Here is a 27,321-nt window from a genome sequence, read left to right as displayed (position 1 = left end):
AATTAATAAATGTGGCCCGTATCTTTGGCAGAGAGGTAATAGGCTATGGCATAGCCTTTTGCTGCTGTCGTGCTCCAATCTATTTCGTTGTGTGGTTATCTTTCAACCGTGCAACATTAGCGACCGGGGCGGCATTTTGATAGCATTGCAGAGTCAAACTGGTAAGAGGCAATGGGACGGGACAAATATTGGATCCCTGCGATATAGCTCTATTGTTCTTGATTTATCTTTACCAAATCATGTTTTCACAGCTAGACAGCAGCAGTAATATTATTACCCGAGGGTAGCTTCTTGTGGCAAGCTTTTCTTAGAAATGCATTTCACAGAATAACATTAATTTTCAGTGCCAGCTACTCATTTCTATTTTACTAAGATAGCTGTATTGACATTTTTGTGGTCATGTTGTCATTATATGACTATAAACGTATGTTGCACAAATAAAGTGAATACAGAGGTAGTGCAGGCAGACAGCTCAAGTGGTGCTGGATTACGTGATGTGTCAGATGATGTTGTGTCTCACGACTGGCAGATGAGATGACTGACTTTCCCTCTGTTACTGCTCGTCCTGTTGTTAATGCTGCTGCCTATGCATCTCATCAGCCGTGCATCCACCTGTGGGCTCTCTGTGTCTTTATAGTAGGGTTGAGCCAGATACTTGGCTGAAACGAGTATCCGGTATGGATAAAGCACTTTTGCAGAGTACGAGTATGATCTGAATAATATGAGTGAATATCCGTGCTCGTGATGAATGAAAATCCTCACTGGGTAGCTGACTGTCACACCGCTGGGTAGCTGACTCTCACTGCCGACACACCGCTTCTTTCTTTCTTTCTTTCTTTCTTTTTTTTTTTTTTTTTGACCATCTGCTCGCTCTTACCGGCTGGTTTTTGATATAAAGTCAGTTGGTCTATCTACACATAAACCGTAAACATGTCTGTCCTAATTTGGACGTTTAAACAATAATTTTGTCACAGGCTACATGACTAGTCTAAAAATGAATGAAACATACAGAAAACAGCTCTATTTCCATCCAAGGCCAAACCTCACTGAATAAAAGATTGTCATGCAATGATTAATGATGAAATGATCAGGTTACAACAAAATGAGGCTTTATTCCCAAAAAGATTAGATGGAATCATAATATTTTTATCATATGATAGTGGCGGGCCGCATAAAAATGACGTACGGGCTTCATGTGGCCCCTGGGCCGTGGGTTGAGTAGCCCTGTGATTAATGAACATGTAAAACATGAAATTATTCTTGTGTTGACCAAAATATAAAAAGAATCATTATTTTAAAACCAAAATGAAGAAATATTGCTTTAAACACATTGTTTCTAATAGGGATAATTTTTGGATGTTTACTTTTTTTTGACCTATTTAAAATATGTTTTTTGATAAAATGTTTATTAAAAGTGATAAATGGACATGTCAAACATGAAATAATTCTTTTGTTGACTAAAATACAATAAAAATCATCATCTTTAACCAAAATGAAAGACATTTCTGAAGTTTACAGCATAAAACCCATACATTTCAATTGGGGTCATTTTTGACCCCACTCATGGAAGAGTGTAGGGTTTGGTGAGCCATGCATCTAAGGGTTAAGAATATTCATGTTCTGTGTTCATAAAAAATGTGTTCTGTAAATAGATTTACTACAATTTACTATTGTGATCAAAAACATTGGTCTGAAGCTCAATTCTGAGGCTGTTCTGAAAATTGTTTTCCAATAAACAATAAATATAGCAACTTCTGATCAACTCTTATCAAATTCAGGCTTAAAATAACATGCCGGTTAAGCCCCACCCATTCCTGTCAAACCCTGCCAACCTCCGGTTTAAGCACCGCCCACTTCCGGTTCCGACCCCGCTCACTCCGAGTACGGATACGGATAATGTAGCTGGTTAAACAGATATAGATGCAGATAGTCGCGTACTCGCGTACTACTTTATAGTTCTCGATGGAAGCTTGCAGCTGATCTCTCCAAACTCTTACCTTTGTTTGGTTGGTTTTAAATTGCTTTATGCTTTGCAGGCAGAGATACAAAGCATAGCCTTGAGAGACTATTTTTATTATATTTTTTCTATATTTAAAAAAAAAAAAAAACATTTCTATTGTGGGTGCCAGTATGGTGCTGCCACAGGCACAACCAAAACGCATAAGCCACAGAGTGTAGTTTTAAACATCAGAGCAATGACCTGAATGGAGCTTCAGCACATTTAGAAATCTGAAAAGCCCATCTACGATTTGAAAATGTGTGCCGAGGAATGTTTTCCCCGTGTATTCATGGAGGACGCTTCGGCCTTGATATGCATTTGCCGCAGCAGAAGAGATCAGGGCTGTGGCTTTTCTGTGGAGAGGAGCCCTGAACAAAACAACTTGATAGTGTGTGCAAAACAAGCTGATGTGTGTCCTTGCCTCTTGTCTCCTCAGAAATTCCAAATACAGCTGGAATCACCTCTAAAGGCCAGAGTGATTGCTTTTTCATTAAAAGAGGAACGACACCAGCTTTATGGTTTTTCCCTTCCCTTTGTTAGATCAACTGCAAGGCCATGTGTCAGTTAGAGTTGTAAGACTTGAATGTAACAAGTGGATTTAAAAGCATCGTTTTGCAAACACTTCCTATATAAATGCATAAATCACTTTCTCATTTCTGTATTTCTGTTTTTTTTTTTTTTTCAACCCTTCAGCTGACTTCAATTTTGAATCACAGATTGGATTGAGAAATACTCCTGACTCCTTTGTGTTTTGATTCCTGATATCAGTTGCTGATGTACCAACACTGCGGGGTTTGCTGCAGTCATCTCCCTGTCGACTCTGCATAGTGATTGCCATTGTACTATCTCCTGTGCTATAGCTGAAAATCTATCGTGTGGATACAGTAAGCAATTGCTTACATTCACAATTCTCATTTCTGCCAACGTACTCTTCCTTATGTGCACGTATAGGAGCATCAAGGTGGGGAAATGAGGGAATAATGTCACATAATCCCCTCCCCTCTTTTGATTGTCTTGACCTGACTGCCATTATACACTGTACACAAGTATGACTAATGTGACAGACAGATAGACAGGTAACCAGCATCTTAAAATGCTGACTAACAAATAATGTCTACCCTCTCATCTACAGAGTTAATCAAACTGCAAAGTTACCTTCCCAACCAGCAAGAAAACTGGATATCTAGTCAGCAAACTCATTTTTGTGCTAACTCGTCTAATACTAATCAATACACAAACATCAGTTCAGTGTCAGTGTTGCCAGTCAAATTACAAATGAAGAGCTGATAGGCCTGTGTTTGGGTCCTTTTTCAGTTTGAGTTTGTGGGGTTGATTATGGAACAAAGTGATGATCAAATCATAAGGACACACTGCCGGCCACGCCTGTGTGAGCGGTGCATCTCAGGCGCAGCTCGAGCCTCGCTGTAGCCATGCGTCATCTACAGTTTGAGCCCATTTTCGCTGTGTGAAGCGTACAGTTTTCAGCAAAAATGCTTTTTGGTTACAACTCTTAGCTTTTCAGATCAGTCAGATCGTAGAGACTCAGAACTGACGTCTGCCTGTGAGTTCTTGGCGATGCTGAACATGCCGGTCTTGGTCCCATTTGGCTGTGACATTCCATTCTGGAGATATAAAAAAAAAATACATTGGCTATTATCAAAGGCAAACTTAATGTAAAAAGCTGGGGCTGCCGGTAGCAGCAGTGCTGTCTGTGCGCGCCACCACACACCTGTGAGCCGCAGCGGTTCAATGAGGTCACGCACAGGTAGAGGTAACCAGTCTGGCCTGGGCGTCAGTCTGCTGTCCGTAACGTCTCACTGGATGCTCTCTGCATTCTTTTGGCCCCAGTATTGACTGTAAGGCAGCACTGCCACCCTGGCTGTGGTTAAAGTGAGGGATAGGACGTGCTGCCTTGCAGGTAACCTTCAGGGCAAAAAAAAAAGTACCTCTATATGTTTAAGAGGTGATGCAACTCATCTATGATTAATCAAAGTAGACGGGGACCGGGCTTGTACCCAACTAAGGTCTGTACTGGAGCCACGTTTTTAGAGAAAACAACTTCTCCATGCTGCCATTGTAATTTAATTGTCCAATATAATTTAATACTTTGTGAAATTTTAGCGGGCACGTGCCCCCTCAGTTTGAATGGCATGACCGCCTTACCTGTTATGGTATATAATTGTCTGACACTCCCTGAAGTCAGAAATATCCCTAAGATGCTCTTGTTGTACGCGGTGGCATTATAAATCTCATTCGCCCACACCCTACTTCATCACCCTGCCTCACCACACACACACACACACACACACACATACACACACACATACACAAGCCCCTTCTTGCTTTCTGTTTTAAGGGTTTTCATGTGGGTACACTGCAGTAATCTGCCTACGTGCAGAAATGCCACAGCGTGGTGAGGCTCATTATAATGTCCTAAAATACCCAGGGAGAGCAATGCAGATGTTCTATAAGGAGCCGGGGCACGCCTAGGTACAGGGATGATACAGTATCTGCTGTGCTCAAACAATAAAAAAAAAGAGGCACAGAGGGTGACACAGAAGATGTATGTGTCTGTGTTTTTGTGAAACGGATGGAGCGATATAGGCGTACAGTAACCTCCAAATGCATTTGGGCACATTTTTGATGCCACTGGAACACCTTTAGATTTAAAATTATCCACTGTGTATAAAGATGTTTATTCCTAAATTATATAAAAAGAAATGTTCTCTGGCAGAAATTCGAATAAATTATGGTGCTTTAAAAGGATGGTGGGTAACTTAGGTCCTGAAAGGAAAAATCCACAATCAGATTCTCTTACTCTATTATATATATCATCGATCTATGCTGTGCAGTGCATTCCAGGAGTTATATTGTGATGAAATGTTGTAATTTACTTTTCCAGAGTGCCCACTTTTTCTCAACCTGCCTCGTTTACTTCTACTTAAGTTAGTGATTTCATACATTTCCCAGAATGGCTTTTGAGAACCCCCTGAGAATGGATGTGAACTTGTTGCATTCAGCTGCTTTCATAGCCGGGTATGAGCAAGACAGCGGGAGTTTTTATAGCCCCTTCAATTCTGATTTTGCCGTAATTCCCACAGTAGAGCATCAAAGCTAAAAAACCCTTTTTTTTTTCATATAGCACGACGTTGCATACATATTCTGTACCTGCTGGTTGCAACATCAGTGAAACTACATCAAGTGAAACAGAGAATATCTATATATCTTGTGCATCATGTTCTATGTTTCCCCTTCTGCTGGACATATTTGGCATCTTTGGAAACCTTGGGATCTCCACCAGAATTTTGAGTGAAGCTCTCTGGAAAAAAAAAAAAAAAAAAAAAGCTCAGCCACACAGCAGCGACCGACCCACCAGTGGGACCGGCAGAGTTGAAGAGTTGAGAAAAAGTGAGAGCCCCTTACTCGAAACTTAGCATGACTTGTGGCTGAACTGCATTCTGTTTTATTGAGGCTGCTGTCAGAGGAGAAACCGATATCTCTGTCTCTTCTTTTACAATTCAGATGGAAGACGAGCAATCAGCTGAAATTTTCCCTGCTCTCAAACTTCTCTGCCGTTGCACCAGAAATATCTTGACATGACATGTTGCCTATGCTTGGCCGGTTTTTACAAAAGAACTAAGTTGGTTCAAAAACCACAAGGTATTTCATCAGTAGCTGCTTTTATAATATTGTATAAGACTTCTTCAACATATTGAAACTTGAGGATTTTTTTTTTGTTGTTGGTGTCATCATCGCTGTTGTTGTTTTTGAATGGGCATATGGCATTTCAGAAATAAACTCTTAAGACACGGCGAAGATACAAGCACTCATCTTTAATTCCGGGATATTTTTAATTGACGTCAGAAAAAAAATAGTTGGAGTTGATCTTGGGGTGCTTTTCATATATGATACCAGCTGTTTAAGCCACTGAGAAGGCATTTTAGTTTGTCCTCAAAATATGTTAACTCGCAGTGACTGACAGAGGGCTGCAAGCATTGAACTCTCCCAGTTAATTACACAGCCTCATTACATTTCAATATATCAACACGAGAATTGTGCTGCCAGCTACGTTCTGCCTCTAAGTTACTCTGGTGTTGCATGAAATACATGAACTGACAAATGACTACAAGTAAACAGCCTCGTGACATCAAAGAGCTTCCAAGGCGGGCGTGAATCTCGGCCAGTCAATTCTCTTGATCAATTTCCCCATAGAGTTAAACAGGAAAGCTTAACGAGGGGAAACAAATGACGGATACCTATAATAAAGTTCTGCTGTGCTGAGTGTGCTGATCGGAGGATTCTGACTCTTGGTGATTTACTCAAACGTATATTCCACACCGCAGAATGAACGCAGCGTGCGGCAGAGCTGATACAGACGCTTACAATTACATATGCATTTTGCTAATTCAGTGCTGACGGCTTTAATACTGAAAGTAACGTTGCATTTACTAACAGACAGGATTTGATTCTGCAGTCCTTTTGCGCCATCATCCAAGGTAAGGCATCGGCACAGACGCCCGAATTCAGATGTCAAAGCGGTAATGTACAAACCGACAAACCACAGAGGACATCAGGCTACATCATCATAAATACACAGAGCCATCAGACAGGCAGCGCCATTCACCAGCCACCTAATCTAAAGGTTACAGGGTTGAGTGTGAATGTGTGTGAATTCACTCCACGACACCTCCGAAAGGCTCAACGGTGATTTCCAGCGTCCCCGGAAACATCCCTCTCAACAGCCACACTCTCAACATCAAATAAAGCCTGTGCTCCCTCCACGGCATTTTACCTCCACTCCTGCTCGTCCCCAGTTCCCGTGATTACTCAGTCATTTCTAATCTCGCTATTGATTTAGACAACAGCAACACGCAATTGGGACGGCTGACGCATAGTCCAAACACTGCCTTGCATCACATTAAGTGTGACATTAAGATGTTTGAGTCAATTAAGTCAAGAGGGTCAGGGATGGGAGCGGGAGCTGTGCCAGAGACTTGTTAGTGCTGCTGCAGTTCCTACAGGTGATTGGCACAGGCCTATGGAGGTCATAGATTACTGCAAGAAATAAGAACACGCGGATTATACCTGGCATAATCCACAGCCCTCAGGGACAAATGGGAACCATTTTGCTGCCTTGTATTTTCCTGAAGACAGACACACTGTACTAGAGTTCATCAAAAGGAAATACGGTAACACGTTATCATAATCATCACTCATAAATTGTGAATTGACAGTTAATAGTTAAACTTCAGTTAATGGTTATTTTTCTGATAACAAACCATGAAATGATAATCCAGGTTGTTTACTGATTATTAGTAATGATAGACATATAGACAGAAAATTATAAACACAGATAGAGAGAGACATAGCATCTGGTTCTGCTTATAATCATAACGCTAACCCGACATTTCAAGTGAAGTATTGCACTTTTTACTGCACTACATTTGTCTATGAGGGCATATTGGGGCTATTGAAGAAAAAAAAATACAGAGCTGTGGGAGGGGGGTTAATATTCTGAGGAAGGAAACAAAGCAAAACAAGATTAAAGTCATAAATTCCATAAAGTCTAAATAAAGTCATATTTTTTCCCCTCCAGTGGCCCTAATACACCATCATATTTATCCAGTGACAAATAACAAAAGTCATCATCAGCATTGCTAATTGTTCATAAACGTTACTATCATTTCATTGTTTGTTAATGGTAAAATAACTAGTAACTAGAGTTTAATTAACTATCAATTTACCATTTCTTAATGATCGATATTATAAAGTGTTACCCGAAATCGCTCACAGCAAAACATTTTGTCCTCAAAGGCTGTGGATAATGCCTGGTGTGCAAGTCAAGGTTTTGGGAAGGAGTTGCTGCTGCTCGGTTAGGTTAGGTTAGTTTTTCACACAAACTCAATAACTCCACAAAACATCACCCTTCCAGCCCCATTGTAGCTGCTTGGGTGCCAGGAGACAGGGGAGCTCACGGCAGACTGGAGGCCTCACCGAATCACAAACAGTCTGGATGGATAGACTGCACCAGGGCTAAGTGGGGAAAATATCTCCTTTTTTTGTTTTTTTTGGGGGGGGGCAAACTGGTCCTTTAAAATGTTCTGTCCAAATACCTCAGGCACCCTGAAATGTGAGTGAAGTGGGCAGGTTTATTTTCAGCAGCCAAAACCCCATTCATTTTCCCTGTTGCAATGTTAAGTGACAACCTGTTTGAGCATTTCGGGCGCTTGGATGGACTTGAAAGTCTCTGGGTTGAATCGCCAGTACCAAACAAATACAAACTGTGTGGAAATTATTCAGGTTCATTTAAAAAAAAAAAAAAAAAAAAAAAAATCAATGGTACGAGACGGTACATGTTCATAAAAACGTTAGGAGGTAAGTCAACTAGTCCCACAGTGCGTTGTCCCCAACCATCGATTTGCACTACAACATAATGAATTACATCTGAATATATTCCAAAGCTTATCTGGTGCCTTCACCACAGTAATGGTCAGTGGGGCTCATGAATACACATAGTTATTTCAGAATTAAAAAGACAAATTGGTTTTAATATGTTTAGATTTACTGCCTCCAGCATTTCTCCACTTCTTTACAGAGCTTGAATAAAATACAATTGAAGCTGCACATAGCAATCCGGTATCTGGCGATTTACTGATATTCAAACTTTACTATTTAAAGAATATCTAAGCAAATATATACGAATATCTGAGTTATAAAGCATCATAACTGACTATACCGTCTTCAAGACTGCACACGATATTAAACAAGTAAATAAATAAAACAAATGTGTGGATGTTAGAGGTGGATGTCTTGTAAACGTTTCCGCTCCAGGGGCATGCTTGTTGCCATGGAAGTCTGACTCAATGTTAAACTGTAAATGGGCACATTAGTGAGTGAGAGAGAGGGAGAGGGAGAGAGAGAGGTGTGAATGGGGAAAGGGAGGTGTCTGATGTTGTTATGTGCCTTGTGCGCCGCCTCAGTGTGGTTTTGTGTTTAAGGTCTGCTGATCTTGTGCACCAGCTTTGTCTGAGGCTGTGGTTGACATGAGGTTGCCCTGATCCAGTATCGATCAATACAGAAATGGATCTGATGATTTTGACTGATCTGAATCAGTTACATGACACCGGATCATAGCCCAGTTGAATTTCTGTCCCTCCTCTCAATGCTGCAATCATGTTTTCCACCTGATTCTAGGTCAATCAGAGTGATGCTTTGCAATCCACAGCTATTTAATTGATAAAAAAAAAAAAAGAAGAAGAAGAAGAAGAATGACTGAAGAAATACCTGATCAGGGCTCCATATCAGCACATACCAGTTTTTGTAATATTTACTTGAAAGTAATGCATGAAGACATGAATAGGGGAGAGTGGGGTAATTTGTGCCAAGGGGCAAGTAGTGCCACCCCTGTTATCTAGAAAACCATAGAAGAAGTTGGTCATGTGACCACATATTTTTGAAGAAGCATCCATTTCACTCATCCTGCAAAGAAGGGAGACACATGGCTTGAGAGGTAAGCACATTTCAGTTCAAAAAACATTTTTTTGCCCTCCAAAGTAAAATTTGTATGATTGAGGTTTTTTGATTGCTGTGTTTGAACAATTATAGAAAACTTTGAAAACAGTTCACACAGGTTTTAGTACTTTAGTAAGCTACACCATGAGTCTATACAGTTAGCATGATGTTAGCTCAAAACAGCTGGGGGATGCATTTTTTTCAAAATGGTGGGCTTGGGATAATTTGTGCCAAAGGGCCTGGGGTAAGTTGTGCCAGTGGAACAACTTGTGATTATATACTATATATTACTTTATTGTATTTTATTGTTATTGTACATTGTCTTCTTACCTTTGATCACTAAAACTATTCAGATTCAGATGAAGATGATTTGCAGGTGCTCATTTTGGAATTTTTATTTTGTTCTGGGTATGTGTTCATGTGGCGCTAGGCCTTGTTATAGAAAAGTGGCCTGTGATCTTGTTAAAATAATAAATAAATGTTAAATAAATAATTTTGTATTGAATTTGTTTTGCTTTTATATAACATTATCATTTGTGAGATTAAAATGATCTGTTTTACTTCAATTATCAATGGCACAATTTACCCCAGTGTATTCTCTCTAATGGCACAATTTACCCCGCACCAGGGGCAAGTTGTGCCACAAAACCACTTTTTTTTCAAAAGCTATATTTCTCAAACAGTTTATATAAGATCCAAAGTGATTGTTCCCAGGGATGCACAACATCCTAAACTATATGTGCATATTTTAGTTGGAGGCATTACTGTAATCCCCTCGCTTTAAAGGCACCTTAAGTAAAAATTGGCACTATTTACCCCACTCTCCCCTACATCACTGTTTAGCCGGAGCCTTGCTACCTGGATGTCAGACCTTCCCAACAGCAGTCAGACACAGCATAATTAGTCTGGCTAAAAAACAATAATCACCTCATGATGGAAATTCCACATCCGGATCACTCCCAAAATCTAATTAACAGCTCCTTGGGCCAAAAGCTATCTGTCCACCAGATTTCAGTTAAATCCATTTGTAATCGTCTGAAGTATCTTGCTAACCAACAGACAAACTGGCAGGGGGTGAACACAAAACCTCCCTCCGACTTTGTTGTGGGAAGAGACCGCTTTAAGTTGATGCATAACCCCTTTTTGAGATGGCTGGCTTGCAGGGCTGTGGCTGTTGTTTGCAGTGTCAACTTCGGCAAATAAGCCACGGGGCTGCCCGCCTGGCTGTCGCCTCAACTTCTCCAGTTGACAAAGCTGGAAGAGGCCTTTTCCATTTTCACACAAGCATGGGAAAATACATAACCAGAGATGAAGCACGAGCAAATATATGGACGTGCAATGATGTCAGAGGCATTTTAAATTTCAGTGATGCCTTAATTCAGAACCTGGAACTACCCAGTTTGAGTAGTAATCTTTCCTATGCTTTTGAAGTCACCATCCGCCCAACAGGCCAGTGCACTCTTTTCTCCAGTCCTCTGCATCTCTCGCCTCGGGGGAATCCCACGATGTGTTTGCAGCCCACGCTACAATACAGCTAACTAGCTAAGTGAATCTATAAATATGTATTTAGCAATAGTATGAACCCCTTACATGTATCAGAAGTTAAAAATAACCTTATGTTGAATCCTTAATAAGTATTCACAAGCTCTGATTTGGCGGCTGTAACAGTGAATTAGAGGAGAGCAGTGCCAGGGGCTGCAGCCGTGCGAGGCCATTTCATGCACACAGGGAAATATTCGACTGATGTTGCACTACATTTGGTGGACTGTAAGTTGTTAAAATAGTTGTTTTTACTATAATGAGTGCAGGATACTTTTGCAAATATTTATAATGCAACAAATGAGCTCATATGATTTCAGAGTCACATGTCAGCCATGGAAGCTTCAGACCTCTCCTGCAGTGCCTCTTCATTTAGGCACGCTTGAAACATGGGCGGGTTGGATTTGTCACCTGTTTTTCCGCCTGTCCACCTGCACCCTGCCCACTGACAGAGGCACCCGGTCAGCTCTTCACAATTTGCATTAACCTCAATGACAACTAGAGCACAAAGTGCTCTTTTACAAAAAATTAATCCTGTTCTTTTTTGTCACATTATTGTGGGCCACTAGTCGTCTCTGTTTGTTAGTGTTATGCTGTGTTTCAGTTGACACTTTCAAAATAAGACGTATGCAACGGATGAAAATGTGACTGCAAATTATTCAGTCTGGTAAAACAATGATGTCATGAAGAGAAGGGGAGAGAGGGTAATTTTGTCAGCAAGCTGGCAGTAATTGATGATTAAAAAGTCAAAATTCACAAGAGGAAGAGGAGCTAAGTTTATACAGCTGAGTTAACCACTGCTATCCGAAAATTGGCTAAATTACCCACTTAACTTGAATGTAAAACCAGTTAGGAGGGAACACACCCCTCCGATTAGCATCCATTTAACAAATTACAGCTTTGGCTCTTTTCACCCATATTAATTTGAGGCTCATTGCTGAGGCAGGGATTTGTTTGCAGTACGAGTATTTATGAAAAGGCATACATATAATGCCACAAGACACACAACCAAACTCATGTCATTAATAATAAGGAATATGGGATTTATGGAGGAGACATGCTGTACTAGGTTACAAATCTCCAGAATTGTTGACGAGCTGTTGCATTACAGATCCGACTTTTCCACCACACAGCATGATCTCGCTGCCACATTCAATTCTACCTCCAAGTCCAATAAGCCAATTAAGGTGGTCCAATTAAAATCCAATTCCAGCTGAGACCAGCATGCCTTGTGCCTAATGGTTATGTTGTAATTAGCTCCAGAGAGATAGGCCTCGGGGCCAGACCACTCTAGACTGTGTGAACTATATGCACATGTGCTCACACTCACACACACACACACATACACAGATACATGCACACATGTTCCATCATTTACTCGGGGCATACACTATTACACCTCGAAAGGCATTGATCTGGATAAAAGTTTCAACAAACACAAGCTTTCTCACAATGTCATGGTGGAAAAGCTGTCACAGTGTCAGAGCTGTAACACCGTAATTGGCTCTCTTATATACACCCACATACTTCTAAAACATGAGCATGTCTGTATACACAAACAGCAAAACGTGCACACATACACACACACACACACACACACCGACTAACGCTCTCACTCACTGCACTACAGGGAGGGGAAAGAGAGCAAAAAGAAAGCAACCCAAGCTTCATATTTACTCCGTTCTCAAAGGGGCACAGGTCTTTATGAGGACAGATGACTTTAATGGCCTCTGTATGTGTTTTTGCCACAGTCAAAGCTGTTAGACGACAGGCACCGAATGGGGGCGAAAATCACATTTTCACCTTTCACATAATGTGTTCCTCTAAATGGTAAGTATTGATTTGACGGCTTATGTAGCCTTAGTTGGATGGTAAATTCTCCTCACCACAACACCGTACCGGCCCCTGGACTAATGTGCAGGTCCGCATAATGTAATAATAATTGAGATAATTTCAGCTAAATGCAGGGGAAAAAAATCCACGACACCTGCATCTTACTGCTTAAATGTGGAGCGATTGCAAGAATTCATTGCACTGCGCCGCATGATCAGTTATGATTTATCGATTGTCCTCCTTGTAATGCATAATGCAATTGCTTTTTATTGCTTTACATGGACCAAGGCTAATAAAACATCTTGGCAGTCCACATGAAAGGACTGTGAGAGAAATGCGGTGAGATATAGAACAGTAGACACATTTCGTGAGAGCTGAGACAGTGAGAGGCAACATCTGTCTCAGGAAATGAAGCCGGGGTTTTTCTGCTGCAAACAAAACCTGTCAGCTGCATGAGGTCCACATAATCTGGGAAAAATCAAAGACCCCCATCCCTGCCTTGACAAGCAATCCAAACTTCTCTTTCTTTAGCGTTTCTTTGGGTTTCAAAGCGCCCAAACATAAAAACACACATGGTCCGATGCTGTGAGAGCTGGTACGTTTCAGTAATGTTCCTTCAGTTCAACCACTCTGACAACATCTTTAGTTACACGAACCCAATTTCTGTCTCGTACACCGATTCCTCTGCCACTGATCCATTTACTGTGAGCGCGATCATATCAACAGTCCAAATCAGAGTTGGAAAGTTAAATTTTAACGTGGAGGGTTAGATTCCCCGAGTTAATGGCCTGTAACTCTACACTATTCAACTGTTTCTTTAACTATTTAACTGTGCAATATTTTTAAGCCTGTATAACTTTGCAATAATTCAATAGAGCAATACTTTGGTGTGTATACTTTTTATGTCATCTCGGTGTTCTTATTTCCATACAATGTTGTAATATTATTGTAGGATTAAAGCATATTTTTACATAATATGTTTTTTTATATTAATTTCTAATGCATATTTCTTGTTTTCCTTTTCTATTTCATATAATTTCACTTAGGCTCGTATGTATATATATATTTTTTCTCACTCTTGAGAATTTGAGCAACTGCAGCTGACCCAATCTCCCCTTGGGGATCAATGAAGTGTTTCTGATTGTGATTCTGTTTCCTGTGTTGTGTTTTTTTACGGCCCATTTAGTTCACATTGCCCAATTGCGAGGAGAATTGTCATTGTAAACTAAAGTCACAGCGGCTTGTTTATTTACAGAGTTAAGGTGAGCTGTTATCCTGCCACATTGGATATTTTGGCAGCAGAGGGAGTCAATATGTATAGCAGTGATCCAAATCACTGTGTAACTTAAACTAAACATGATGGGCATGTCTGTCCTCTTTGCGATTTACTCTCTTTGGTGTTCACGCTGGTTATGAGCACACGACAAAATAGCAGAATATGATTATGAGTCAAGACTGCGGCTTGACTTTGTTCCGAGGAGCCATGAAATTTCACTTTCACATCCTCACTCCAAGTTCGTCCCCCATTTTGCTGTGCTAGGTTTTTCATTGACATCTGACACCGACTGCCTTGTTTCCTGTAGTTGGTTCAGATTACATTACACTTCCCTCTGAATGAACTGCTCTATATTACAGGTTAAAGAAGACCCTTAGTTTCTCATTCCTTAGTTGAAATATTCAATACGAACCTGCATACCTGCATTTGAGTGGCATTTTTCTTGACTGACCACATGAACTGGAAAAAAAGCGAATGTTTTTCGATTTGAATAAACTGCTTCACACATTAGCGTCTCTGCGCAGAGATCAAAAGGAGAGGTTTGCTGATTTTTGCTCATTGACAGTGCCTCTGATTTTCCACAGAGAAGCTCTGATAATCAAAACCAGCGAAGGACGATTAACACTTTTTTTTTTTTTTTTTTTTACACAACGTCCTCCAAATACATCTGCATTAAAGCACCAACCCAAGTTAATAAGATTTTTACAACTTTTCCAGTGGACTTCCAGAGTTTTATTGTTAAATATGACTGACAATAAAAGACATAACATTGTTAATTGGTGGATACTAACAGACTGAAGCGTGAAAGCTATGAGTAAAGCCGCTGTTGTTATTAAAAATCCTACACTAACTTCTGCAATTTTAAAGTGTCGTTCCTTTTTTTTGGGCTGCCCTTGAATTTCCTCAAGGATCCCTGGAGGGCCCAGTACCCAATTTTGGGACCCACTGATCTAGATGAAGACAATTCAGAGTAAACTGACAAAAATACAGAATAAGGATATCATCTAATGGTTAAGTCTGTGGCCGCCTGACTCTCTACTAAATTTCATGCACATCCAGTGTGTGTGCCAGGTGAATCTCAGATGTCAAATATTGTAGCTTTTCGTCTGGGAATTCTGTATCTGATCACCTGGATGATGAGGAGGAGGGAGACGCTGAGGATGAGGAGGTGGATAAAGAGATGAGAGGAGGTGGTCCAGGAAGGGCTGGGTGTTTTGAGTGTGTGTGTGTGTGTGTGTGAGAGAGAGAGAGAGAGAGAGAGAGAGAGAGAGAGAGAGAGAGAGAGAGAGGGTGGGTGGGGATATGTTTGGTAGGCCCAAAGGCTCCCTTTCTTTTCTCAGGGAGATGAGAGTGGAGAGACACAGCCGTCAGGGTTGGGAAATCGAGCTTGGGAAAGGCTTGACAGCAGAGCTCTGGGCAACTGAGAGGAGTTCACCCTCTGCAACAGGACCATACCAGAGAGAAAGAGAAAGAGAGAGAGAGAGAGCACCAAGAGAGGAGAGAATGACAAAAGAGAGAGATGGAGAAAGCATTGGTGTTGGGGAGGGGCTGAAGAAGCGGGTGTGATGTGAGTATGTATGTGTGTGTGTATAGGGATGGTGGGTGGAGGGAGAGAGAGAGGGGACTGTGTTCTGCAGCCATCTGGCCCGTTCACTGATCCAGAACGATGACACTGGCAGCTGACGGAGAGGAGAGGAAGGAGAGGAGCAGAGCAGCCCATAGGAGAGGAGTCCTCAGTTTGGTGTCTGAAGAGAGAAGTCTGTTTGTATTACTTTAATCTCGTTCAGAGTACACACACACATGCACACAAACACACACACGCATGCACACACAGACAGACAGACACGCGCGCACTCAAAGACATGCAGAGCACACTACACGAATATTAGGTAGCTTTCTTAATCTTATCCAAAGAGAGACAGCTGTAGAAGTACATCCAGGGATGGAGTGTGCCAGACAGTCAAATGACACTCTCATCATAATGACAGCAAGCTGATCTGCTCTCTCAGCTTGCAATAACCTAAAACTAACCACTCAGGAAAAGATAGCGTCTAGGGCGGATGCATAAACTCATCTTTTATGTGAGCTTGAATTCATTCAAATAATGAGCAGTGGTGCGTTTAGTCTGACTTGCGCAGATATCTCAACCGGAGTCGGTAAAAAAGCTGCAAGAGGCACACGGCTCCATATCTGCAGCACCACATGCCACTGCTCTGAGGTGACTTAGTGCTGCTCTAGTCTTTTTTAGTTTGATCCTTGTCTATGTTCAGGGAGCGAACTGCGGGTACAAGTGATCCACTGTTTTACATCCTTGCACTCTTGTATCATGCTCTTCGCTCCTATTGTTTTAGCATTGCTGCTTTCATGTGATGCTGTTAACGTGTTTTTAAATGCGATACAATGCCCTTATGGGAGTATCTGCGATGACAAATCTCCCTGCAATCTCCGTCTGATATCACAGTAAAGTCTTCAATCTTGAATCTGAATCACAGATGAGAGCAGACCCATTTAAAAAGGTCCGACTAGTGAGATGGCTTTTGATGTGCGAAGCCTTTGAGAAAGGACAAGCAGAACTTTTCTCTTGAACATTTTTATCTCGTGGCCAATCAGGATGAACAAGAAGAGCTACCATTATGTGTTACCGCTCGGTAATAACTTATGAATATTCATGAATATAGTTCCATAATGGCAAATTAGGATTTATCCTCTGCTTGACTTTTTGAAATGAGATAAGACTAGCAATTAGGATTTTGTTCAGTAAGATAGCCCCAGTCGTCCACATCAGTCAGCACTGAGCTGGGGCTGAATTCATTGTTGGGGTTTGTTCACACACAGGATAGGGAAAGGTGGCATATCTAGCCCAAACAGATGGCATGTGTACATTTGCATGAGTGAACACATACACGCACACGCACACACGCACGCAAACACATCCGCAAATACACACCAAAATACACACACATACACACACACACACACCAGTCTGTGGAGATAAGAAAGGTGTAGCACCCAAAAACCAATCTACAACTAGGCAGCCAAATGTAAACAAACAAACAAACAAAAAAAAAAGTTAGTAAGAAAACAAAATTCAGCGTTAAGCAAATCATTTGGACTTAATTCTTAGTGTCCTGTGATGTTTTCAAAATCACACAAAAACTGTTTTTTTATTTCACTTTGACAGAACATAACAGGATATCACTGGATAATTCATGGTGATTAAGAAAGTGAGTGATACCAGTGAAAATGGTGATAAAATGAGCTGTGAGTAAAATCCTAATGAATGATCGACCTCTAATTGGGAGTTGTGGCGGGGCTAATTGTTGAATTATTTCCTCAAAGTGCACAATGATAAGCGGATGTATGGATGGCTGCTAATCTGATAGCACCTGTTTTCTGAGCTCATTTCACGGCTGAGTTCAAATGCAATCAACAGGCCCTCTCGGTCTCTTTTTCCTTCGACTTGAATTTATCTGGCACACTGACCCGCAAGATGGATCCGGTTCCATCGAGATCATAATGATGCCAAGTCCAATCGCCCCTCCCTTTTAATATCTCGAATAATTCTTTGCCTTTTATTGGAAGGAGATAAACATCATGGGCCCAATTATTTTCTACAGGAGATGCGCTGTCTTGGTGATTGACGCTCAGAAAGGACTTTCCTAAATTTAATGGGCTGTTTCAAAAGCCCTTAAAATGCAAAAGGCTCAAAGTGCTGTTGCCACAAAGCCCATTACTCGGAGCCTCATTTGTATTTATTAAAATTAAAAAATGGTGACATGTTGCAAAACATTTCGATGGCCGTACTGTTTTCATTCATTAGTTAGAAGCACGTCCTTCAGCCTCCCTGAGAAGTTCATGATTAAAATTCTCACGACCTTCTGCCGCCAACTGGAAGTCAACAGCTGATGCTCTGACTTGCACTTGACTAGCTCTTCGGCGGATGCTTATGAGGATTCGACATCAAACATCCGCACTCCATGTCAAACTGAGAAAGCGCCACTGTACTGCGAATGCTGCATCTCAGTGACACCTGTACTCTCATTAACAGCCTGTGGCTACGTAATAACTCATGGGAACCTTATGAAAACTTCTGTTTTATGTCTAAAACTCTGGGGGGACCAGCCAAAAGAGAACCTACCAAAATGTTAAGGGATGTGACTAATAAGCACAACTTTTGGAGTTAAGAGAAACAGCAACTCTTCAGAGCAGCAGCGCCGATTGAAGATTTCCAAAACTTTTGTCCCCATGCTCAGAGCGAGAAAGTCCTTTATATGAGGAAGATGCAAGGAGTCTTTTGGAGATGTGCCAATAATGTTTGCAACTTTATATAAGAACGGGGACGATTTTGTGCTGCCCAGACACTTTGGGTGGAAAGCCTACAATTAATACAAGAGGGGTCAACATTTCTGTGGTTGCATCATTTCTTAGCTGATTAGTGCTGATTGCACAACAAAGGATTAATAAAAGCTGGATTTCTGTGTCAGCCTTTGCTTGCACAATTTGATCATTTGCATATATCGCTACGGGTATGTGCAGTATTCGTTTTAAGTGCTCTATTTTAAAACTGCTTCTCTTTTGCATAGCCGCACAGAACCAGACCTATGCTGCTCACATAACCTTTCAGTGCTGACACTGTGCTGTACTGTTAGCTATCACCGCTCTGCTTTCAACCTCAGCTTTGTCTCCTCTGCTCACACGGGCTCAGACTGTCTTTGTGCATGCAGGCTGGCAGCTCTCAGCCATGTTCACCACCCCTGAAGGAGAAGCGAGCTTGTCCCAAAGCCGCTGAGGCAGATTAGTCCATCCTCTCTCTCCACTCGCCCCCTCCCCACCCCTCCCTGCCACCATTTAAAACCTTAAGGGGGCTAGTGCTGTGGAACAACAAGAAGCTTAAAGGGTTGCCAGAAGTTTGTGTTCGCTGAGGTAACCGGCTGCGCGTCTTTCATAAGACATAAACTCCTTTGAAATAACCGTACTGGTACACACGTCCAAGTGTAGATTTCTGGCATGTTTTAGTACCTCAGTCGCAGACGGAGCAGCAGAAACATGGTGTTTTTAAAATGTTATTATATCGGAAGTCAACACTGATTTCTGGCCTGACAGTGTTTTAGGATTATGAACAAACATGGCTGTCACCTCTGAAGACTGCGAAATCTGTGCAGAAGGTACCGAGCACCTCTAGTCATTCTGTTCCAGTTACATGACTAAAAACAAGTACAGGAGTTGACATATTAAAAGGAACAGGTCAAAAAAATTTAAAAATATATTTCCCACTTACCCATAGTGCAATCTGATTAAGTGCATCCAGATAGTTTCCAGTCTACCATGACTTTCTGGGTTTTTTTTCCATCATTCCAATACAGCAGAGCTTAATGCCTATTTGTCTGTGGAGCTCAAACAGTCAATAATTTACATGTTCATGTTCAAAAACAATTACATGGGTACCTGGCATAATCCAGAGCCTTTGGGGACAATATGTCTTCTTGGAAATGATTCCCTGCTGAAAAACACCAACAAACTGTATCAGTCCACATTCAATTTATATTAGAAAACTAGGGGCTCGAGGAAAAATCTTTTTCTCTTCTTCTTCTTCTTCTTCTTTCATTCAGGGTGAACTGTTCTTTCAATCAATCAAAATTTAAAGGGACAAAAAATCAAAAATGTTAGCTTCAAACCAAATAATAAATGATGCTGGAGTCACGGCTCAGGTAGATCAAGTTTGAAACTCAGGCTTTAAAAATCCATCCACTACAATACAAATTGCGCTGCAGAGACTTAACTTTTATGCATGCCTTTAATCTGACTCATCAGTCTTTATAAATTCCTTGCTGAAGATCGACTGTAAAATACAAAGAATGAGTTTTTTTTCTGGGATGTCAACATACACGGCCATGTCAGAGAGGGTGCCCCCCCCATATTATTTGCAGTTCCTTAAGCAAGGAAAAAAAATATATTCTACCTTTTCATTTATCGCTTTATCACAGTTTGTTGATTTTACACGTGTAATTTTCTGCTAATGTCTGATTGGCTGATTCACCCGAACAAAGCTGTCACCTTCTATTCATCTCCCAGTCTGTGCTCAACAATTGTCTAGAGACAGCCAGGGCTTAGGCAGTTGCTAACATAGCTTACCAAATTAGCACAAGTGTACTGCACAAGTGCGCGTGTCTTTGCATGACTCGTCTTGTGTCTGAAGTTTTTGATACGCATAACTGTAGCTGAAATGAAAGAGCTTATTCATTTTTTTTTCTTCCCTGATGATATAAGATATTGTGTTGTTCAGCCTGAGATTTTGTTTCTCACCTTACACCTGTGTCGGCATCCTCAATGAGAGCTGTCTAGACAGGGGCCTGTATAGATATAAAAGACTTGTAGCATAGCCCAGTTAATCCTAAATGACTATTCATATTTTTGCCATCAGAGCTAAGAGGTGAAATTCAAGCTTGAAGAAACAGAGAAAAAAGCTGTGAAATCAGTGTAAGAGAGATGTGAAAAGGGTAACTGCATGTCAAGGGGCTCTAAGTAGATATAATGAAAGAGCAGGATTTGAGTCAGTGCAGTATAGCTGGTGAACCCTGCTTTGAAACTTTCTGCTAAAAAATTAATCCCTTCCCTGTTCTCACTCTTCAATTGACAGAGTGTGCACCTTGGAGCCAGTGCGCGGACAGCTCAATCTTCTACAATGAGGTAAATACTTCAACACAGTTTCCATGTAGGGTCAGGATTGTTCAATTATGCTTTTTCATTAACTGGCTCAGCAAGACACAGCCAGAGTGTGAGTCATCACCCGCATCGTACTGTAGATCACAGCTAACAATTACCTTAGCAGCTGCTTCTTGGTCAAAACCGCATTAACAAAAGGAGCACGATCAATCTTTGCCATGTCACTGACTCGGTCCTTCCAAAATGGGAGTTTGCAATCACGCAATTGTTTGCTAATCAACAGTCTCAAATGTTGTTAGAGACAACAATCCTGACCAATCAGTGCCTTTTTCAATACATGATGCACTTCTCATACTTTGAAAATCCGACTGAAGTCCTCTTTGAATGGCATTACATTACATTAGCATTACAAGGGAAGGTCTGATGATTGGTAATTATTGCCACAGTACTTCAATTTTTTCCCATGTGGGACATGTCAGTGATTTTCTCTGGCTAACCAGCTGAAATATTGTGTTTTGAGTCAACACTGATGTTCAAGCCTTATTTTAAACCGAACCAGACCAACATCAGATATTTCACACAATTACTGCCTCATGCATTTTGATCACAAGGGCCGCATGATATATGTACTTAACCGTCTAAATTAAAGCCTTTGTTGATAAGCAGGTAGTACTACTTGTCTCTACATTGTGCTGCGAATCACAGCTGTCAACAACTGGTGTGCTTCTGGCACAATCAAAACACAAATGCAAAAAAAATGCACCCAGTAGCTGTGCTCAGTGTGTGTACTGCAGAGAGCACCTGCTATATTATTGTAATTTGCTTGGTAATTGAAGAAGACAGCACAGCATCATCTTTCAGTTACACTGCTAAACCAGAATGTGATTGTAGATTATGCAACATCGTATATGCACATTTGCTGTGTCTGTGCAGTGGTATACATGTTGGTGAGTGCAGGCCCACTCAGCCAGATTAATGAGCATTTTATCTCAATTATATTTTTGGATCTATTTGGAAGTTACATTCACAGGGCCGAAGAAAGGGACGAAAAAAAAAGAAAGAAAGAGAAATTAGGACTGCTAACATTAGTTATGTTCACATAGTGACAAAGGAGTTTTTGACATTGTGATTAAGCATGAAAGCAAAAGCCTCTTCTCTGACCTTTGGAGGAAGGATACTGATAAATTCTTGTGTCTACATGAGCAGTATTTCCAGCCTGTCCCCCCCCTGAAAACGACTCTCCCTCAATTTAGCCACTTTCATAGAATATGCACAAGACAATTGGACTATGAAAAAGAAACCAAGGAGTTCAGATACAAAGCGTTTATTCTAGTGAATGGGTCAAGGGCAGCCAAAGAGGGATATTCTAAGTTAACCCCAAGAGGAATGTCTCACTAAGAAACACAAATTTCCCTCATACACTGGAATGCTATAACCTCTAATCTGCACTTGCAAAACATTTTCAAAGATCGCCCAGAAGTGGTCTATAAATGTCTTCCCACTTACGACAAATGCGGTTGAAGTCCTTTGGGAGTAATTTGCTCCTTGATAATACCCCTCAAGGTAACTGTTGGTTGGTTCTTGTGCACAAAGAAATTTTACGGTCAGATGTGCCACATACACCCACCAGATCAGCGGAAAAACAATAAAAATAGGAGCAACCATTACTTATGATTTACCTCGTAAAATGTCCTTGTGGCCTTGCAAATGTAGGTAAGGCACAGAGATCTCTAAAGACCAGGATCGCTGAGCACAGCAGTTGCGTTTGTGCACAGGATGAACTTCGCCCAGTGGCTGTGCATTTCAGAGAGGCTCAACATCCAGTGTCCTCTTTGAAATACGTAGGCACCGAGCACGTTCCCACCCCGAGGAGAGGAAGTGATATAAAGAACTTGTTATGTAGAGAGAGTTACTATATCTATACTCTCCACACTTTGTCTTCTAAGGGCCTTAAGAAAGACTATGAAATCAAGTACTTTTATAGTGGGTACTTTTGTAGTTTTTGTGGTTAGACTCGTCCTTCATGCATGTATAAGTCATTTATTCTCATACCGAGTCTTAAAATGTTGTTTTTCTATATGAGGGGAAAAAAATAATCAGTTGGATTAGATAATCCCACTTGTTTCCAAAGTAATTTCACCTATTTCAGGAATTTTGGGAAGTATAAATATACTGAAGCAAGGTAACATGAGGCAGATCTGCCAACTAGTATGAAGAAAATGAGACTTGATTCAAGAGACATCTACAGACAAGTTGATTAGTGTGACAGGGAACACTGATCTTTTAACCTGACCCTACTCCTCCTACCACCAATCTTTCAATTACCGTCTGCAGTATAAAAAGGTTTACTCTGTGTTGGTGGTCCTTCTGTTTGAGGTAGGCTGAAATGCACACATTTAGTCTTGTTTGTGGAGTTCTGAAAAGACTTCCCTGTGACCTCTTCTCTTTCTCTCTGTCTCTGGTTGCTTGTCCCGGTTTTGACCTCATTTCAGGCAGCACAATGCTGGCTTGTGCACCGTTCAGCTGAGGTACTGCTTTGGGTGCTAATATCTGAATCAGCTCTTGGGAAGCAGGGTGCTTTGAAGCACCTGAGGTATATCTTTCACTTCACTGAAGTGTTTGTTTGAGACAGTTTTGGCAACATGATCTGTCTCTTGCAGGTCCTTGCCATTGCTGTTTTGCCTTTAGTCTTTCTTGGCTATTTTAGTGTATTATCTCGATTTGTTAGTGTGTTTATGCAGGATCTTTAACGAGACTGTCGTCCGGCAAAAGTAGAACCCATAGTGTGTTATATATATTACTTTAAAAAGTAAAAACTTTTTAAAGTTAAATGACCCCTAGCAGTCCTGTGAAAAATGCCACTGTGGTGCAGCATTAAGGGAAAGACAAAGTCCCCGTAAAGGCAGACGGGTCAATCACTCGCGACGATCACTCAGCCGACCTGAGTTCAAATCCAAGCAAAAGCAATCTTTGCTTTTAGGTAGCTGACATTCACTCCTTATGTTAGCAAACGTTGGCTCATGTTTCATAACCTTAACCTTGACCTCTGCCTAACCTTAACCATCCTGTGGATCGTATGCACTACTAATTTAGGAAACTCTTGTGGGGGTTTAGTTACTCTTGGTGAGCCCCATCCTCTGTACACCGGGACTACAAGCACTAGGCACTTTTAAATTATTTGTGGTTTGGCTTGATTTGCACAAGTGTATTTGCTCTCCTGGGAACTGGAAACACTGGAAATTACTTGAACAAAATATGATTTACTATATTTTTATACTTTTCCATCATTTGTTGCATTGGCTTAAATCATTATTAACCCTTACTCCCTCCCTCTAGCTCCTTCTAGTTTCATAAAAATAGATTTCTTTTGTTGTGTAATCACGCCTCTGTCTTTTAGTAAATGAACCTGTGTGTAAACACGTTAGTGTAAAGGTGTGTCAAATGTATTTCTTTGGGTGAGATCCCCAAGGTGTTGTTGTGAATTAAATAATCTAATTACGCCACATTCACAGTGGAAACAATTGGGATGATCTCATTTCACATATATTTCACTTTTTGAAGAAAAAACAGGTTTGAACACCAAATTTGAGTCTAAATGACTTGCTAAAGTGTTGTTTTTTTTTTTTGTTTTTTTTACAGTGTAGATTAAATATTGTCATAGGTGTTTTTATTTCTTTGCTTATGCGCTGTCTAATGTGTTGCAAGTTTTTATTTGAGAGATCAGAGATGTCTGATTTTAATTATACCAGGATGGGAGCACTTATTTAATTTGACCTGACAAAGATCCCTGTATGATCAAAATGTTGTACAAAGTGTGTTTTAGTTCACACTGTATTATCAAAGTGTATTATCAAAGTCCAGTCTGCATCAGATGCCAGTTAGTGAGGTAAATATCCATACCCATGAGTTATTCACCAGTGTAAGAAGCTAGAAATGTTGCATCACTTTCCCCCGATGGCATGGCACCGCATAAAAGACCCGGCGCAGAAGATTCTCACATAACCTTTTGCAGTCCTCATTTCAACAATCTATTATTTAGCGTCTTGGATTTCTTCAGCTGTTTGGAGTGTCAAATAAAGGAGAAAGATGTATGAATCCCTGCCAAGAACCTTTGCTTGTGAGACTTTTCAAATGTTTAGTCAAAGGACGAATAAAAACATTATGTCGGAATGGCAACGTTTTCAGGCTAAATGGGTACAAGCCTGCTTTAAGTTCATCTCTCCTCTGAGTTTGCTGGAAGGTTGGGTTGATTGAGGTCTTCCGAATTTTTTTTTTCTTTTCTTTTTTTTTTTCATTTCTCCCATGTTGCGTGCACTGAGGGATCTCTTCCCGATTTCCTTCTGATGTGAGGAGCACATGGAGTATTAAAAAACGGAATAATCCCGATGATGACAGCAGAGATTCGCCTGACTGGATAAAGACATTTTCTCTGACTGGGAGCGCTGTCATTTTTATTACAGTCAATTAAGTCCTATTTCCTGTCATTAAAAACATACACCTCTGCTGCACAATATCAGCCCAAATACAATGGCTATCACATAAAAAAAAAAAATCATGCAAGTATTCTGTTTATGTTCAAAAATAACCTTTTGTCCATGTGCACATGCATAGACACATTTGTAGAGATGTAAAAAGCTACACACAGAGAATCACAGACAGTAATTGCTACTGACTTACATTAGATAAATATTACACTGCTCTATACATACATCAGTCCACCCTAATGCCCGTGAGCCTGACCAAAGTAAGAAGTGACATGAATATAAATATGGGCAAGTGAAAAAGAAGCGGTCGATACTTTGACCTCAGTTGTCATTATCGCTGCCCTGGTCAATCGGACATGGCATGGCATCACCAGGAAGTGTATCCATAATTAATGACAGGGACACTATGCAAGAGCACACAGAGCCAATCAGCGATGTTTTTCAGACAGCCCATCTAATGAGGACACTAAGTCGAGTTGTCTGTGTACATGGCCTCCCAAAGTGGTAGTCAGTTATGCTTATGCATGTCCTCAATTTGATTTAATTCACAAGTCTCATTTGAAGAGATAAGTGGTGCCGAAACCCATCTCATCCCCACTATATCATTTGGCTCGCCACCAATCAAATAAATTGGTCAGCAAAAAGTTTCATTTTGTCCTTGTGAAGTTAATCAACTCATTGGAGCACCCATAACTTGGGAAGTAGTCCATTTATTGTCTCCAAAAGGGAGATTTTTCTTTCCTTGGCCTCCACGGCAAACAGGCAGAATCACACATTAGTTTTCTCCCTGGGTGGACTGCCCGTTTTGTTGTGGGCTGTAGCCTGGAGTGATTGAATAGCTCCCTGAGGAAGAGGCAATTTCACAATGCAGGCCTCTCACCACCAAGAAAACCACAGTGCCAGGAAGGTTGGGAGCGGCAGTGTCAGCATCAGCATGACAAGTTGAAACGAGGCTAAAAGGAATCCCATTTTTTAACTAGGCTTTTGGTAAATTGCACAGTACCCCCAGTATTTGCTGTAGTGTTTGCTGTGGTGTTTCACCCCATTATAAGCTTATTGTATGTGTGTGTCTGTATTCCTGTGTAAAATGAAAAGTGAAAGAGTGGAATTTTTTTTTTTTTTTTTTTTTTTTTATCTCCTGACCCTTTCCGGCTCACTTATACCCCTCTGGACTTTACAAAGCAGTGCCTTTATACAAAATATACCATTTCATTTGAAGAGAATGAATTCTAAGAGATACAAGTAATATCACCTCTAGCATCCTTTGAGGCAAATCAAAACAGGCTGCTGTGTGTTTCTGTCACCTTTGCCCTCTCCACAGACACCCGTCTCCCGCACATAATAAACACTGGCTTTACACCGACTTGTAAAAGTGAAGTATTTTTTGATGAAATATTTAAGAGCATGGCTGAAAATTAGGACCTACTATAATAAACACTCCAATTCCACTCAAGATAAATACCCACATTCATACAAAGCTGACGTCTGTTGGATTAATTTGCTCTTAAAGATGCTATTAAAAAATGATGCCATGCATGATCAAAACACTCCCGTGTCATTCTGAATGTGTAACGTTGTAGCTCACCAGTGTGAGATCTGAAGACATCTCTAATGTATTTCTAGTGCCTCCTACCCAGTGTTGTGACACATCTTTAATTCAGTCTAAGTAACTGCTCAGGGCGCACGTAATGCCAGCATGTTATGATGCTGCCCCTATTTTGAAACAAACTCGTTGTGACCTTTTGTTTGGTAACCTCCGACTTTTGTTCTTTCTTCCACCTCACCCCTGTGGCTAAGTGACAGTTGTTCAGATGTGGGTAGACAGTTCTTTTTGCATTGTAGTTTTTGTTCCCTGGAGGTGCAGGAGTTCCAAAAACACAGCACTATACCAGCGCTCATGAGTAAACTTTGGCGTCTTTTTCAACGGCCTCAGTGACTCTTAGTGACAGTGCAAAGGAAGCAGCGCTGCTAAATGGGAAAGATTTCGGCTGCAGCATTATTTAAATCGTTCACAA

This window comes from Myripristis murdjan, chromosome 9 (genome assembly GCF_902150065.1).
Source record: "Myripristis murdjan chromosome 9, fMyrMur1.1, whole genome shotgun sequence".
Taxonomy (NCBI): domain Eukaryota; kingdom Metazoa; phylum Chordata; class Actinopteri; order Holocentriformes; family Holocentridae; genus Myripristis; species Myripristis murdjan.
The sequence above is the reverse complement of the archived record's forward strand: the minus strand, read 5'-3'. Positions refer to the sequence as shown.